The 15,441-nt window shown below is 46.3% G+C and overlaps 1 long non-coding RNA gene across 1 annotated transcript in view; it reads right to left on the reverse strand.

The window, feature by feature from the left end:
• Positions 1–2,137: 2,137 nt before the first annotated feature.
• Positions 2,138–15,441, reverse strand: part of LOC146773101 (uncharacterized) — a 131,418-nt gene continuing 118,114 nt past the window's right edge. The window contains exon 3 of the long non-coding RNA XR_014972250.1: positions 2,138–2,288. This is a non-coding gene — a long non-coding RNA (uncharacterized LOC146773101). The remainder of the gene's footprint in view (positions 2,289–15,441) is intronic.

The raw sequence follows: 15,441 nt of genomic DNA on the forward strand, positions 1-15,441 counted from the left end.
CTGAAGTCACAGGGCCAAAGGACTTCACCATTTGCTGAATTGCTGGAAAGTGTTGTTTCCAGTACACCAGGGAAAATCTGCAGTCTCGACGCCAGCAGCAACGCCAGTGAGCAGTGGGTATCGGCCCCGGCTCCAAGTGACCCCGTCTCGACGCCGGTATCGACGCCAGTGAGGAGTGAGTATCGGCTCTACCTCCAAGCGACCCCGTCCCGACGCCGCTGCTGATCGCATCGACTCGACGCCCTTCTCGACGCCGTGAGCGCTGCTCCGGCCCGACATCCCTCGACGCCGCTGCGGATTGACCCGACTCTGAGGCACGATCGACGCCGACCTCGACGCCGACATCTCGACGCCGTGGATCCTCGTTTTCTTCGTTTCTCAAGGTACTGTACTTGTGGGGTCTGTTGCGACTCCAGGCTCGACGTAGCGCTCCTCGCGGTCAACGCCGAACCTTGGGAATCTTGTAGACTCGACGTCGTGTGACTCCTGTGGGGGTTACATTGTTGCCAAAGAACTGTGCTCAGAAGAATACTTTGCTAAAGAACTATTTGCCAAAAAGAAACCTTACTTGAACTATTATTTTCCTTCCAAAGAGTATTTATTAAGACTGTGGTATATTTTTGTCGTTATTTGGTCTTGTGCTAAGCCTTATATAAAAATACTATTTTTATAATAACTTCTGTGTCGTGTCCATCTGTAGTGTATTCACTTTATTACTGTATGTGGTCATAAATGCTTAACACACTGCCTCTGAGATAAGCCTGTCTGCTCTGCCAAGCTACCAAGGGGGTAGCAGGGGTTATCTGAGTGTGTAATCCCCTTTCCCTGACTAGAGTTGGTAGGTCCCTATTTGTCAGAAGTGTATACCTCTGCCAACTAGAGACCGCCGGTTCTAACAATCTTCCCGACGGCCCCCAGCGCCTAGAGACCCTTATGGGTGATTGTTCACGCTTTACAAATGTGGATGCTTACAAATGGGGATGATTGGCTCAGGCTGCATGCATCTTAATATGGTGGGTGGAAGACCGCTGGCTCAGCAGTCTTCTTTGGACCATCGACGCAGTAGTACTACTTGTAATCAGGACCCAAATGCCTCATACACTGGGTTTTGTGTGAATGAGACCTAACTCCGAAGGCCACCAACTGGATGGCCATCCAAAGAATTGTCTTAATTTATCTTTAAAAAGCTGCACAGTAACTGCGGACATACAGGTGGGTAAATGATTCTGCATATCTGCATACTGTCAGGGATGGATAAATATTTTTAACTGGGCAGCCTTGATTAGTTTTTATGGCTGCTGCAGCATATCCTAGGCAGATGACAGAGATGGCTAAGAGCTAGGTCTCTGTACTCTGGAGGGCTCTAAAAACCAGATTGAGTCCCATGAAGCAGGTGATTGACCTTCAGATATGAAGACAAGTGAGCGTTGGACAAGCAACATAGGTGCCACGTGAAAACTTTTCTTTTCATTTATGAAATTAGACACGCATGTGAAGATTCAACGAATAGAAGATTTGACACTTTCAAAATACAATTATTGAAGCAGAGAGGCACATTTACAAGTATCTAACATATTACTGCTATATAAAGTGCTCAGTGCTCATGAGTGTTCACACAATGATAAACGACAAACAAATAAGGTGTGTACGAAAGTGGTCTAAGCAAAGGAACCAGCAGAATAGATAATCAATGCTGCTTCACGTCCTTCAGTGGTGCAATCACATGGGTTCCATTTGTCCTTCATTTCAAAGAAGTTTCTAACCCTAATCGCATCATGGTTCATCATCAGGCTTGTTAAAATTCATATGATATTGTAAGCCATGTACTAACAAAAAACTAAAAGTACATGTTGAAGGGATATCATATCTGGTACAGCAATGAGAATCTAAGAGTAAACTGGAAAATAATATCAATAGGGAATCAGTATAAAAATGTGTTAACCCACCACTGAATTGTGTGATACGGTGAGGGAAGACTACCTCAGAAAAAAAGATTTCCGCTTGTAAGAACTTGCAGGAATGGGGATCAATCACTGTCAAGACAAAAATGGCAACATGGAGTCACAACTGGCTGGATAAAGACGAGTCTAAAACAGACTATCCATTCCGAAGAAACCAGACATCAACATACCTTTGAAGCCTCCAATAGAATATGCGAGGTGCCAGAATTGTGCCTGCCACGTGGTGGCTGAAGAATCAACCAGACATGGGTAAGGAGCGTCGGGAGCAGCTGCAGCAGTCGCTGTCCTGATGTTCAAATAGATTGCATGCAAGAGGCCCGGGTCCATCTATTCAAATACAAAATGTCAGACGCGCACATCTTGGATAAAAAGATAACAGAAAAAAGACTTGGAAAAAAAGAACTTATGAAAAAGGACTTACAAAGGGACTGGACTTCAGAAAAAAAGTTTTCAAAATATATTGGAAATAGTTACAAAAAATATAAGTGAAAAAAATGGGTAAGTCACGACTCATCCGACATAAAAAACAGTTTTATGTGATGACATAGTATTGAATTCAGCTAAACAAACCAGAGTTAGTTCAGTTGACAATAAATATAACACATATAATGATATGGTCATCCATTCCTTATTAAAGACACTTGGGGGACAACATATCTTAAATAATGACAATATATGTTCGTATGTATATAGTTAATGATGCACCTACAGTCACTGCACAGAATAGAAATGTGTAGTCATTTCGCAAAAAGGAAACTAGATATAGGGACATATTTACAAGGGGATTTCATTACTTTTACTGACGTTCCGGTGGTGCAATGCCCTGCACCATATTTACAAAGTGACGTTAAGCTTGTGGCTTAATACCACTTTGTAAATATGTTACCCTTTCATGCGGTATCGGTGTGAAAGGGGGGTGGGTGCTGCTGTGGGCGTTCCACCGCAACACCCATTGCTGCCCCAGATTTACAAGGATGTGTTAATCTGATGCAGAAACAAAATCAAACACTATGCAATAGCAGGCGTTAGAATGGTGCAACGAGGAGAAATACTTTTTATTTTCCCTAGTTTTTGCGTTTTTCTATGTGTGCTGCTTTCTGCAGCAAACATAGAAAGAGTAAAACACAATTAATGATTATTTATGTGCAGGAAAGTGCCCTTTCCTGCACACAGACAGACATCAAATAATGGAGATTTACTACTTCTATGTGTGTTGCAGAATGCACCACAATTAGAAGTAGCAAATCACCATTATTGACTGTTAATGGCCAGGAAAGGACACCTTCCTGCACATAAACAATCATTCCCTGCAACACAAGGCACCCTTGCACTATGGCGCAAGGGCGTCTGTGTTGGCGCTAGGCAGCTATTTTTAGCATCAGCACTAGGGGAAACACATTTTTGTAAATTGTGTGCATCCCTGCGTTTTGGAAATAACGGATAGCGGTGCAGCACTATTTGCCACAGCTCCACGCTCCACTATTTCCTTGTAAATATGTCCCATAGTATCAGATCGTGGTTCAGTCGCACACAATTTAAATGTACAATAACACAATAGTGTTTGTACAAACAGGAAGCCAGACAATGGGGCTGATTAACTAATATTTGGCACAACAAAATGCAGCAAGACACCTCGCTGCGCAGCATCAATTTGAGACGGAAGGAATGTGCTATATCTACTAAGATATGGTGCATTCCTGCTCTCACTCGGTGCTGGCACACTTGCGGCTACCAAGTGCTTGCATTATGACCAGGACTGTTTTTGTGCAGGAAGGGACACCTCCCTGTACAAAAACGATCCTCTGAGGCTTTTTCCCCGTTTTATGTGTGCTGCAGAATGTAGCACACGTAGAAAGAGGAAAAAACAATGAGAAATAAATGTATTTCTCCTCATTACACCTCCCCTGGGAAGGCATATCATTTTAACGCATTACCAGGTTTACTAGTGTTAGTAAATCTGGAAATGCATTAAAAACTATGAGGCGTTTTTACAAGCCCATTGCGCTGCCCTGGCATCACTTTTTTTGATGCACCAGCGGCGGTGTGTGCCTGCCCACATTTACAAGGTCACATAAAGCCACTATGCGTGGCCTTTTATGGCCTTGTAAATATGGCCCTTTTCATGCATTACACTGTGTGAAAGGGGACGTTCCTTGGGTGTTGCTGTGGGTGTTTCCACGCAACATCCATGCAACCTGACGCAATCCCAGATTTACAAGGTTCTGTAAACCTGGCAATGCATCAGATTCCTACAGGCGCAATGAGAATAAATACCTTTATTTCTCCTTTTTTCCCTTTTTCTATGTGTGCTGCATTCTGCAGCATAAATAGAAAGAGGAAAACACCTGTTGTGATTTTTTTTCTGCAGGAAGGTGTCCCTTCCTGCATAAAACAATCACCCTTACAACACCAACACCCTTGCACCATGGCGCAAGGGTGCCTGCGTTGGTGCATGGGAGGTAATTGTGCGCCAGCGCCGGGGAAGCACCATATCTTGTAGGTACAGCGCATTCATTCCCTTTACTTTTGACGCACGGCAGTGCAGCAGGAAGGCTTGCTGCCCTGTGTCAAAATATTGTAAAAGAGGCCCTATGGGTGGATGCATGGAAACACACATGGTTCACCCTTGGAATGCCTTCCCGGGGCATGGTAACGCAAGGCAGCATCTTGCGCTGACTTCTGTTACCCCAGATTTACTATGCCACACAGAGTCATGTAAGGCATGTCACAGTAAATCTCCCTTAAGGACCTGTGTTGCCCTTGCGTCACCTTAAGGCCAACGCAAGCCCTTGTTAAATCAGGCCCATAGTATCTACTGGCGGTTAGGTCACAACCAATATACATGTACACTGTCCGAATGGGCTGTTACAAAGTCCAGATACATATAGTTGCAGTCAGTGCACGTACTACAAGTCTGTAGTCATTGTGGAAAAGGGAATTAAATGTAATATCTACAGACAGTTAGGGCACAATCAGTGTACATGTACAATACCTCAAGAAGTGTAGCTCATCAAACTGAAGCAGTGGGGCTAAATTCTTTCATGGCTTTAAGTCTATTGATAATACTATCACATTTGAAGATCCACCTACATTACGCTCGCTCTATTCTACAAGGCTTGAACATCAACAGCCCATCTTGGTTTTGTCACTATCTCAATCACTTGCCAACGAATGTCATTTTCCATATGGCAGAGTTTTATAAAGTGACTTATAAATGGGGCTATGAAATTCTATATCAGGACCGGAGGCGAAGATTATGCCTTTTTTCTTCACTTTATTTTAACACAGAAGCCATCATCAACAAGAAACAAAACTACTTTTCCCATGAACACTTGGGAAAAAACTGTAGTAAAAAAATGTCCAATAAGGAACAGTCCTGCTAGCACCAATCAGGGGGCACGGAGGTCCAACATAGTCCTTCCTCACTGGCCCTTCTCCCTCTTTCTTTGCTGTTGCGCAGCTGTGCTCAGTCAACCTTTTCACTGTTTAGCAATGTTCTGCTTATCGAATGATATTTGGTGATTACATGGTTTAGCGATTTGGTTTTGTTTTGTTGCACGACTTTGCACGTCTTTTAGGTGCTATTAATCGGCTGCAGCGTTTCCCTGCCTTTGTTACCTACACTGCAGGAGTGCTCGACGCTCTTACGCGGCCAGATTTAGTGCGGCTCCTGTTGTATGGTCCGCTGGAGGCGACACGAGACGGCGGTGCGCAGGATTGAATTTCCTCACGGAGGGGTTCGGCCTCTGCGCCATTGTCTAGAGCCTATATCGACCGGAGGTAGACACTAGCTGTGGTCTGTATTGCCGATCGTGACCAATTATGTTTGTCCAGTGCAGTTTGAATGCTCTGCTGCCAATTTCATAAAAGAAACTCACGCAGCAGCAGAGTCGGAATCTCTTTTCCCTGACGCCCTGACTGGGTCTGTATTATTAGACCTCTGAGGCCTATTGGGACATGATCCCAGGTCGGCCACTCCCTCACCTAAATCATTGCACCAGGGTGAAGTGTCCCAGGGCTTAGACCCCACCTGCGAGTCCCTCACACACAATACTCAGCTGACACCCAGCCCCAAGTTGAAGCTCCTCTAAGAGCCCTTTAATGCTGCAGGCTGAAACCCAGCTCTCTGTTGTACCCTCTCCAGGTGCCAGGGTTCCTTAGCACTCTACCATAATGGAGTATGAGGACGACGTCCAGGGGATGGTGGACCCCCTCGCTGACCTCCTCTGGGAGGATGACTTTTACGATGCCGTGGATGCATCTATCCACAGAGCAGTTTCGGAAGCTATGCCTTCTTTAGAGGAGCAACTGTCACATCAGATAGCACAGCCTGCGCAAAGCTAGCTGCTCATGTTCCCCCTTTGTAGTTCCCGGGGGCTCCTCCTCCGCCAGCTATTCTAGATCAAGAGCCAGTCCCCGCCAAACACTCTTGAGAATCTGGAGTAGACTTGGACACCTTTGTCAGGCTCAAGCAGGCTTTCTAGGCCAGCCAACCTCCCTTATCAGTAGGGGATGAGGGGTTCCCGACCCCTGATGCTGCTGCCACAGATAGCGATGCAGGGGATCCTGATAATAAGCCTTGCCCCTCTAGACCATGGCTCCCCTCCCGCCTCTCCCAGGCCACTCAGTGCTTGCTTGGTACTTCGGACATGCTTGACCCGGATGAGATTATACATCCCCGCTCTTCTGAGTGAGCCCCAGCCGACAAAGTCGCAGTGTATGTGGCAGGGCACATTCGGCAACAGCTGGAGATAGAGACCCGTATTTGCCTCCGTGCCAAGTGTCCTTGCCCCTCTCTCTCTCTCTCGGGGAAAGTGGCTTTTACTCCCAGGATAGACACCCGCATGGCCACCTTCCTCCAGAAGTTCATCAACGATCCCAAAAAGGGGATAGATTGGTCTTGGAGGGCATGCCAGGACAAGCTCCTGGATACCCTGGGTCCCCTCACAAAAATTCTGGACGTGGCCGAGGTCAAACTTGCAGGTCCCCTTAACTCCCCAGACACACTTTCGGGTGCGCTGAAAGGGCTGGTATATTCCTTGGCAATGCAAATTGCACCCTTTCCACAGAGCGCTGTTGCCCTCTCTTAATTAAGGTAGACCCAAAGTTGGGGGATCTCGCAGACTCAGAGGTGGGTGCCATTGCCCAGGGAGGCCTTTTAGGAGAGTCATTTGTTAAAGAGCTTGGCAAATTTGTAAATACATTTACCTCCCTTGATTAAACCCTGAGTTCCATTAAATAAGTCTTCCCCAGTGTTTTCCACGGGGACGGTCGAGGTAGGGACCCCTCGACTTGCTGCCCATCCAATCAGTATCCTCCAAGAGGACAAGGCTCCAGGCAGGCCAGTTCCAAGATCAGTCCCGGTTTGGTAATTTCTACCCCACAAGAGGTCGACGTGGCAGGGGCAAAGGATTCTGAGGAGCTGTGAACTCCGCAAGTCCTAGTGAATGTTCTCCGTTCTTCCCTGTTAAAGGTAGGGGGCCGTCTGGTGAGTTTTTTCCAGATTTAGACTTCCATCACAGGGATGCTTGGGTCCTTCAGACAGTACAAGGTTTTTGCATAGAGTTCTTTGGCGAGCCCACTCAAAGGGTAAGACCCCGTTCAGTTCTCTCAGAAAGAGGCCGCCCTGGTGGACGAGAAAGTCACGTCCCTCCTCACCAAAGGCGCTATTTCCCTCTCAACCCGCATCCCCGGGGATTCGTCAGCAACATATTTCTGGTCGACAAGACCAATGGGGGCCGAAGGCACGGTGATAAACCTCAGCGAATTCAATGAGTGGCTGATCTATCGCCACTTCAAAATGGAGGGTATTCACCTCCTCAGAGATGTCCTGTGCCCCTTAGACTTGATGGTATGGCTAGATCTCAAGGATGCCTATTTGGTCACTCTGATCTTTCCGCCTCACCGCCGGTTCCTTCAGTTCATTTGGTGGCAACAGACCCTCAAGTTTACCTCTCTGTTGATTGGCCTCTCCTCAGCCCCTTGGTGCTTCACCAAGGTTCTCAAAACCGGTGGTGGAATACCTAAGGGCTCGAAGTATACGGATGATAGTGTACCTGGACGATCTGCTCCTGATGGACCAGTGCCCTCGCCAGCTGACCTCCCACCTTCAGATGGCAATGGACCTCCTCCAGAGCCTAGGCTTTGTGGTGAACGAGAAAAAGTCGCTTTTATCGCCTCCCCATTGTTTGAACTTCTTAGGTTTCGTGAAAGGCTCCACCTCATCCACTCTGAGTCTACCCTCCAGGAAGTTGTCGTAGATTCAGCACGAGCTGAGGTGCACCCTCTTCCGACAACCGGTGTCTCTCTGGCAGCTGGCTTGGGTAGTGAACCTCCTCTCCACATCATTCCAGGCCATTTTTCCTGGTGCTCTCCACTATCGGGCCCTTCAGCGCCTGAAGGCAGCATATCTACGCAGAGAGTGTCCCTACTCCGACAAGGTGGTTCTTTCAGAAGAAGCCCGAGAGGAAAATCCAGTGGTGACTAGACCACATGAATGCCTGGAATGTCGTTTTTTGGATTGGCCCTAGACTTGGTCATAGAATCTATGCCAGCAGGGCAGGTTGGGGCGCTAGTTATGGCGCAGTCTCCACAGGAGGTTTATGGTCGCCTGAAGAACGACGGTTACATATCAATTGCTTGGAACTTCTAGCAGGCACCTTTGCAGTTTGTTGTTGGCAAAGGATTCAATCAAGTCATGTGTCCTTCTGAAAATGGACAACGGTTTGGAGGTCCGCTATATCAATCACTTAGGGAGCACCCGCTCCAAAGCTCTCTCAGACTTTGCCGCAAGCTTTTGGCAGTATTGCCTGGAGCATCAGGTTTCTGTCACGGTGGATTACCTTCCCGGCCAGAAGAACCGAGTGGCCAACTTTCGTTCCTGCAACTTCAAAGATTCCAGTCTTTTGAGACTAGACCAGGAGGTATTTGCGAAGTTGCAAGATCGTTGGGGTCCTTTCTCAGTGGACCTGTTCGCCTCTAGATTAGATCACCAGCTTTCCCGGTTCTTTAGTTGGAGGTCAGACCCGCTAGCGGTAGCCTCTGATGCTTTCCTCCAGGACTGGAACCAGAAGAAGGGGTATGCCTCCGCCTCCGCAATGATCACAAGGACTTCAGCGCAGGTCAGGAGGCAACGGGCAGAATTGGAGCGGTCATCCCCCTTTGGAGATTGCAAGTTTGGTTTCCAGTTCTACTGGAACTTTCCTGGGATTCTCGAATCCTACTCCCCCAGTTTTCGACTCTCCTCCTAAATCCCAACAAAAATCGGACTCCTCTGATTCAGGAGGGCTTGTTGTGGCTCATGGCGTGGTGGATTACAGGGGACAATGGGAGGTCCTGGCCCTTTCGGAGACAGATGAAATCTTCATGTCCTAGGAGTGGGCCGACAGTACTATCAAAAGATACAGATCGGCAAGGGGGCAGATAGTCCCGTTGGTGTGTGCAATGGAGTCTTAATCGCTTGGATTAATCCCTTGGATGCAGATGTAGTGCACGTCCTTAATTTCCTAGCACACCTGGCTTCTAGCGGCCTAGCTTACAGACCGATAAATACCTTCCAGTCAACAATTTCTGTGGCGAAACGATGTGCCGATCGGGGAACACCCCCTAGTTTTCAGATTGTTGGGAGGTATTTGACTTTCTTTACCTCCAGAACCACGGCACACAGTTCTTCGGGATGTGAACCAGGTTCTTAACCTTTTCCTCTCCTGGCAGCCTAATACTTTTCTGTCACGGAAGGAACTCTTTGCTAAGCTTGCGATGTTGCTCTGCATCATATCTTGCCGCCGCGTCTCCGACGTGAGGACATTAGACGTCACAGGCAGGATTTGTTCTCCTAACGGGGTGACGTTCACACTCCATAGGTGGACAAATTGCCACACAAGTGTCATCACTTATCCAGAATTCCCAGATTCTCCTAAATTGTGTGTGGTCCAGTGCCTGAAGGCATATGAGGAGATGACAGAAGAGTCTTGTCTACCAGGGCAGTGACAGCTGTTCATTGCACTGCAAAGCCCTTTAAGGCATTTTGTGCGCCCACCATAGCTAGGTGGGTTAGATGGGTAATGCAGGAAGCTGGAATTCAACTGCGGATTTTTGGGGCCCACTCGACTTGAGGTGCAATACCCTCTAAGGCATTTGGCTTGGGTGCCTGTTTGGAGGATATCCTCAACGCGGCCGATTGGTCTTCGGAATCTACCTTTAAAAGGTTTTACTTCAAGCCGGTGCTGGACATCTCGTGGTGAGCAAGCTTTAAACTAGCATAATCCTCGCCTCCGGCCCTGACATAGAATGAAAACTTTCCTAGCTATCATCACAGAAAGTTTAAATTCTATGAAGGACTCGGAGGCGAGGATTATCCCACCCTAGATTTTAGTATGAAGGTCGCCCTCTTAATAAGGGTAAGAGTAAGTAATACTGCTTGAATTGTAAAATTGTCTTGGTTGACGTTTTTTCTGATGGTATTGCTCGATAACTACTTTTCTCTGCTTTGTCTGCAGGTTTTAGTAGTTACGAGGCCAGGGTGGTGACGATGTCTCTTTGTCTTTGTAGGATCTGATGCAAATAAACAGGATTCATGAAAGTGATTCAACGGCTGACTTTGCGCGAAGAAAAAGGAAGAAGGGCCAGTGAGGAAGGACTATGTTGGACCCCTGATTGGTGCTAGCAAGACTGTTCCTTATTAGACATTTTTTACTACAGTTTTTTCCTAAGTGTTCATGGGAAAAATAGTTTTGTTTCTTGTTGATGACGGCTGCTGTGTTAATATAAAGTGAAGAAAGGAGCCATAATCCTCGCCTCCAAGTCCTTAATAGAATTGAAACTTTCCATTTCTATAGGTAGGACAGTTTTCAATCTTACACCAGATGCGACTACGGTACTGGCACAGTCTGATCTTGACTTTCTGAGTGGTCTGGCCTATGAAAATCAGGATACATGGACACCAGATTGCATAATGACATTGTAAGTATTGCAATAAGAGTAGTCACTCAATGTCTGTTTGATGCTACCATGGACAAATTCTTTACAATCAGTAGTATAGTTCCCCATAATACAACACCCACATCTATAATGTCCTACAAAGTGATTGAGTCTTAAGAAGGGACCAATGTCAGAACATGTCAGTTCAGGTTGAATGTCTGCATGAAGCAAATGATCCCTTAATTTCCTGCCCTTCTGAAATAAAAAAATTGGAATCTAGTCAGTGAGGTTTATGGAGGTGATTAAAGGCCAATTCTTTTTGATGATTTTGGTTAGATCATTACTCATATTGCAAAAAGTGGTCACACATTCAGGGGCCGGTTACAATCTCGGTTGGAAAGCCTCCGAACTTAGCTTGGAGGCTTTCCGACCATGATCGTCGGTTTCACTTCGACCGCCTAATTACAATCTAAGCAGTCCAAAAGGGGGTGGTGATGGACGGAGCATCAGAACCAATCAAACACTCACACCCAGTCAACAGATCTGGGTTTGATCCATCACCGTACTTTAGCCCACTCTGCCACCCCAGTTCAGACATGGCCATATGCAAATCAGTCTGACCCTGTGCCTCATGGGAACAGTCCAGCCCGAACTGCCAAGCCATGCCTTCCCTGGGCCGGAAACAAGCTTCCTAGGACCGGTTTCTGGCATTTCAGCCGTCTTCAGCTAGGCTTGCTTGAATCCAGTGGCAAAGTGAGCAAGGGACTCACGTCTGAGCATACCCTGCCAACTTATGGCGAACAAAGCGGTACAAAAGGGGGTGGTGATGGACGGAGCATCAGAACCAATCAAACACTCACACCCAGTCAACAGATCTGGGTTTAATCCATCACCGTTCTTTAGCCCACTCTGCCACCCCAGTTCAGACATGGCCATATGCAAATCAGTCTGACCCTGTGCCTCATGGGAACAGTCCAGCCCGAACTGCCAAGCCATGCCTTCCCTGGACCGGAAACAAGCTTCCTAGAACCGGTTTCTGGCATTTCAGCCGTCTTCAGCCAGGCTTGCTTAAATCCAGTGGCAAAGTGAGCAAGGGACTCACCTCTGAGCATACCCTGCCAACTTATGGCGAACAAAGCGGTACAAAAGGGGGTGGTGATGGACGGAGCATCAGAACCAATCAAACACTCACACCCAGTCAACAGATCTGGGTTTGATCCATCACCGTTCTTAAGCCCACTCTGCCACCCCAGTTCAGACATGGCCATATGCAAATCAGTCTGATCCTGTGCCTCATGGGAACAGTCCAGCCCGAACTGCCAAGCCATGTCTTCCCTGGACCGGAAACAAGCTTCCTAGGACCGGTTTCTGGCATTTCAGCCGTCTTCAGCCAGGCTTGCTTGAATCCAGTGGCAAAGTGAGCAAGGGACTCACGTCTGAGCATACCCTGCCAGCTTATGGCGAACAAAGCGGTACAAAAGGGGGTGGTGATGGACGGAGCATCAGAACCAATCAAACACTCACACCCAGTCAACAGATCTGGGTTTGATCCATCACCGGGCTGGACTGTTCCCATTGGGCACAGGATCAAGACTGATTTGCATATGGCTGGGTCCAAACTGGAATGGCATGGAATGGCATGGTGAGCAAACAAACAATAGATTTAGGCCCAGATCTCTGTACTGGGGTGAATGTATGACATTGTTCTGCATTCTGTCCATCAATTGTTCTTTTTGCATTTGTCACCCCGAGTGGGACGGGTATGCTCAGACGTGAGTCCCGTGCTCTCATGCCACTGGAATCAAGCTATCCTGGCTGAAGAGGGGTGAAACCCCGAAACCGGTTCTAGGATGCTTGTTTCCAGTCCAGGAAGGACCTGGCTTGGCAGTTCGAGCTGGACTGTTCCCATGAGGCACAGGGTCAAGACTGATTTGCATATGGCTGGGTTCAAACTGGAATGGCATGGTGAGCAAAAAAACGATGGATTTAGGCCCAGATCTCTGTACTGGGGTGAATGTATGACATTGTTCTGCATTCTGTCCATCAATTGTTCTTTTTGTAATTACAATCTAGGCAGTTGGAAGTGAAACCGGCCAGTCATTCCGGCTGGATTCCGACAGGCTCAAGGAGCCCGTTGGCCAGTCGGAGACGGCCCGTAATCCATATGGACTGCGATTTACGCTGTCCGGATTACAATGCTCGGTTTCCAGCAGGCTTTCCATGTTGGGCTTTCCGACATGGAAATCCTGTCAGAAAGCAAGTTTGAGGGCCCCTAGCAGGACCCCCTTCTGTTTGCTGCCTCCAGTTGTGGGCCGAGAGGTGCCCCCTTTTTGATCCCTGCACCGTGTGGTAGGCAGCAGGCACCCTGAGGTGACTGCCACGCAGTGCAGGGATGAACACAACCTTCCATTTCCCTATGGGAGCATGTGCTATGGCCAGTTTACGGCTGTAGTGCATGTTCCCATAGGGAAATGTGAGCATGCGACCGCACCATTGGGCCGATTATGATGTCAGGCGGAAAGCCTTCTCCTGACAGTCGGAATCTCTTTGACCGTGTGATTATGTTGTCAGTCGGAAGGTAAACCTCGCGGTCATTCCGAAACAGTTCTGACTGGTTCTCGGAAAATTTGCGTCGGTCGAAACCGCATTGTACACCTCCATGGACAGCGTTTCCGACCTCGCGATTTTGATGTCGGTTTCCAACAGACTTTCCGAGTCGGCCTGTCCGACACAAAAGGCCCCTTTATTCTGCGGCCTCCAGTTGGGGGCCAAGGGGAGTACCTAAGGCACCGTGAGGTGCCTGCCACAGGATTCAGGGTTTCACACACACACGCCCCATTTCCCTATAGGAGCCTGTGATGTCGGGTGGAACACAAGCTCCCTTAGTAAACAAGGACAATCCGAACAAATAATGTTCAGTCACATCATAATCAAGCTGGCGAAACTGCCGACCGTGCGTCTAAGTCGGTGTCGGGCGGAAAGTTTCCCCCGACATTGTAATTGGCCCCCATGTCCAATCGCATTGTAATTAGGCGGTCAGGACCTATGACAGGAGATCGGTCAGACCCGTATCTGTGACGGTTGTCTGCCCGACATCGTAATAAGCCTTTAATGTGTTAATCTGAGACCACCATCTACATTTGATCCACCAAGTTCTAAAATACTGGCTGAGATACTGGCACTTGAACATATAGTACTGAGAGAAATGTCCAAGCTCAAGGAAACCCATGAGTATATCCCTTATAAGCTAAGCCTCGATGAATGAAAAGCTCTTGGTGATCTCAAAAGAAATAATCACATTGGGATAACTCCCGAAGAAACAGGTAGTGGCACTGTAATCCAATATTTGCACAAAATAAATAAGAGATCTACAGGCAATTAGATAATAGATATCATTATGTCCCACAGTTACCCAATTGGCTTCAAAAGCTCCAAAGAACTATAAGGGAGATTACTGCCATGACTACGGGAGAGGGCTTCCTCAGCAAGAACAAATTTGATTTCCTGAATACCAAATATCCACGTACCCCAATACTCTATACGCTACCTAAAATTCATAAGGATCCTGACAATCCACCAGGCATACCAGTCATTTTCTACGAGTGGTTCTGTCTTGGAAGACACTGGCAAATACATAGATTTTTTCCTGAATGATATCATCACCAGCACACAGAGCTATCTAAAGGAAAGTAGTGAATGTCATCACCAGCACACATAGCTATCTAAAGGAAAGTAGTGAATGTATTACTAAAATTGAAGACTGCAGTTTTGATGGGATCGAGGACATTTTGGTATTTATGGATATAGAATCCCTGTATACAAACATACTTCAAAAGGAAGGGATAAAAATAATTTTGATTCTTCTAGATACTCGCTCTGAACCTATTGAAGTTCCCACAAAGATCATCAAACCTCTCCTTGAAGTGGCCCTTAAGAAGAATTACTTTGAGTTTGATGGCACATATTACTTGCAGATGGTATTCAGACAAAATATCAAATCCAAAATATCGTCATACCAAAATATCGTGATATGGAAATATGGTCAGCAAGTATATCGTTGTCAAGAATATTGATTTTAAGGTAAGTAATATCAAAGTCATTATTATAGCTTACAAAAATATAGTTGGTTATAATATTGTTTTTTAATTATTGGAATGTATTTTAGCATGTATTTTAAATGCATATGATGTAAATGTTTTAATACATTATTGTTTATGTTTTTTGATATATTTGTTTTTTGTAATAGTTAATAACTGTAATTTGTGATTTTAGTGTCGTAGCAGGTTGTGGATTTATAGGGGTAAAGAGGGGGGGGGAGTAATTTAATTATAATACATTCATATATTATTTTTTAATTAATATTATTTATTTTATTAATAATTAGTGATGTTAATTGTGCTATTAATTTTTTTAATGCAGATTATATGTGCGGGTTGTGAGTACAGGATGTGAAGTAATTTATGTTTAATTAATAATAAGTTGTTATTAAATAATTGATTATTAATTATGTTAATTGTATATATTTTTAGGCGTATTTTGTGGGGTGTATAGGGTAAAGAGT

This window comes from Triturus cristatus, chromosome 12, assembly GCF_964204655.1.
Source record: "Triturus cristatus chromosome 12, aTriCri1.1, whole genome shotgun sequence".
Classification (NCBI taxonomy): domain Eukaryota; kingdom Metazoa; phylum Chordata; class Amphibia; order Caudata; family Salamandridae; genus Triturus; species Triturus cristatus.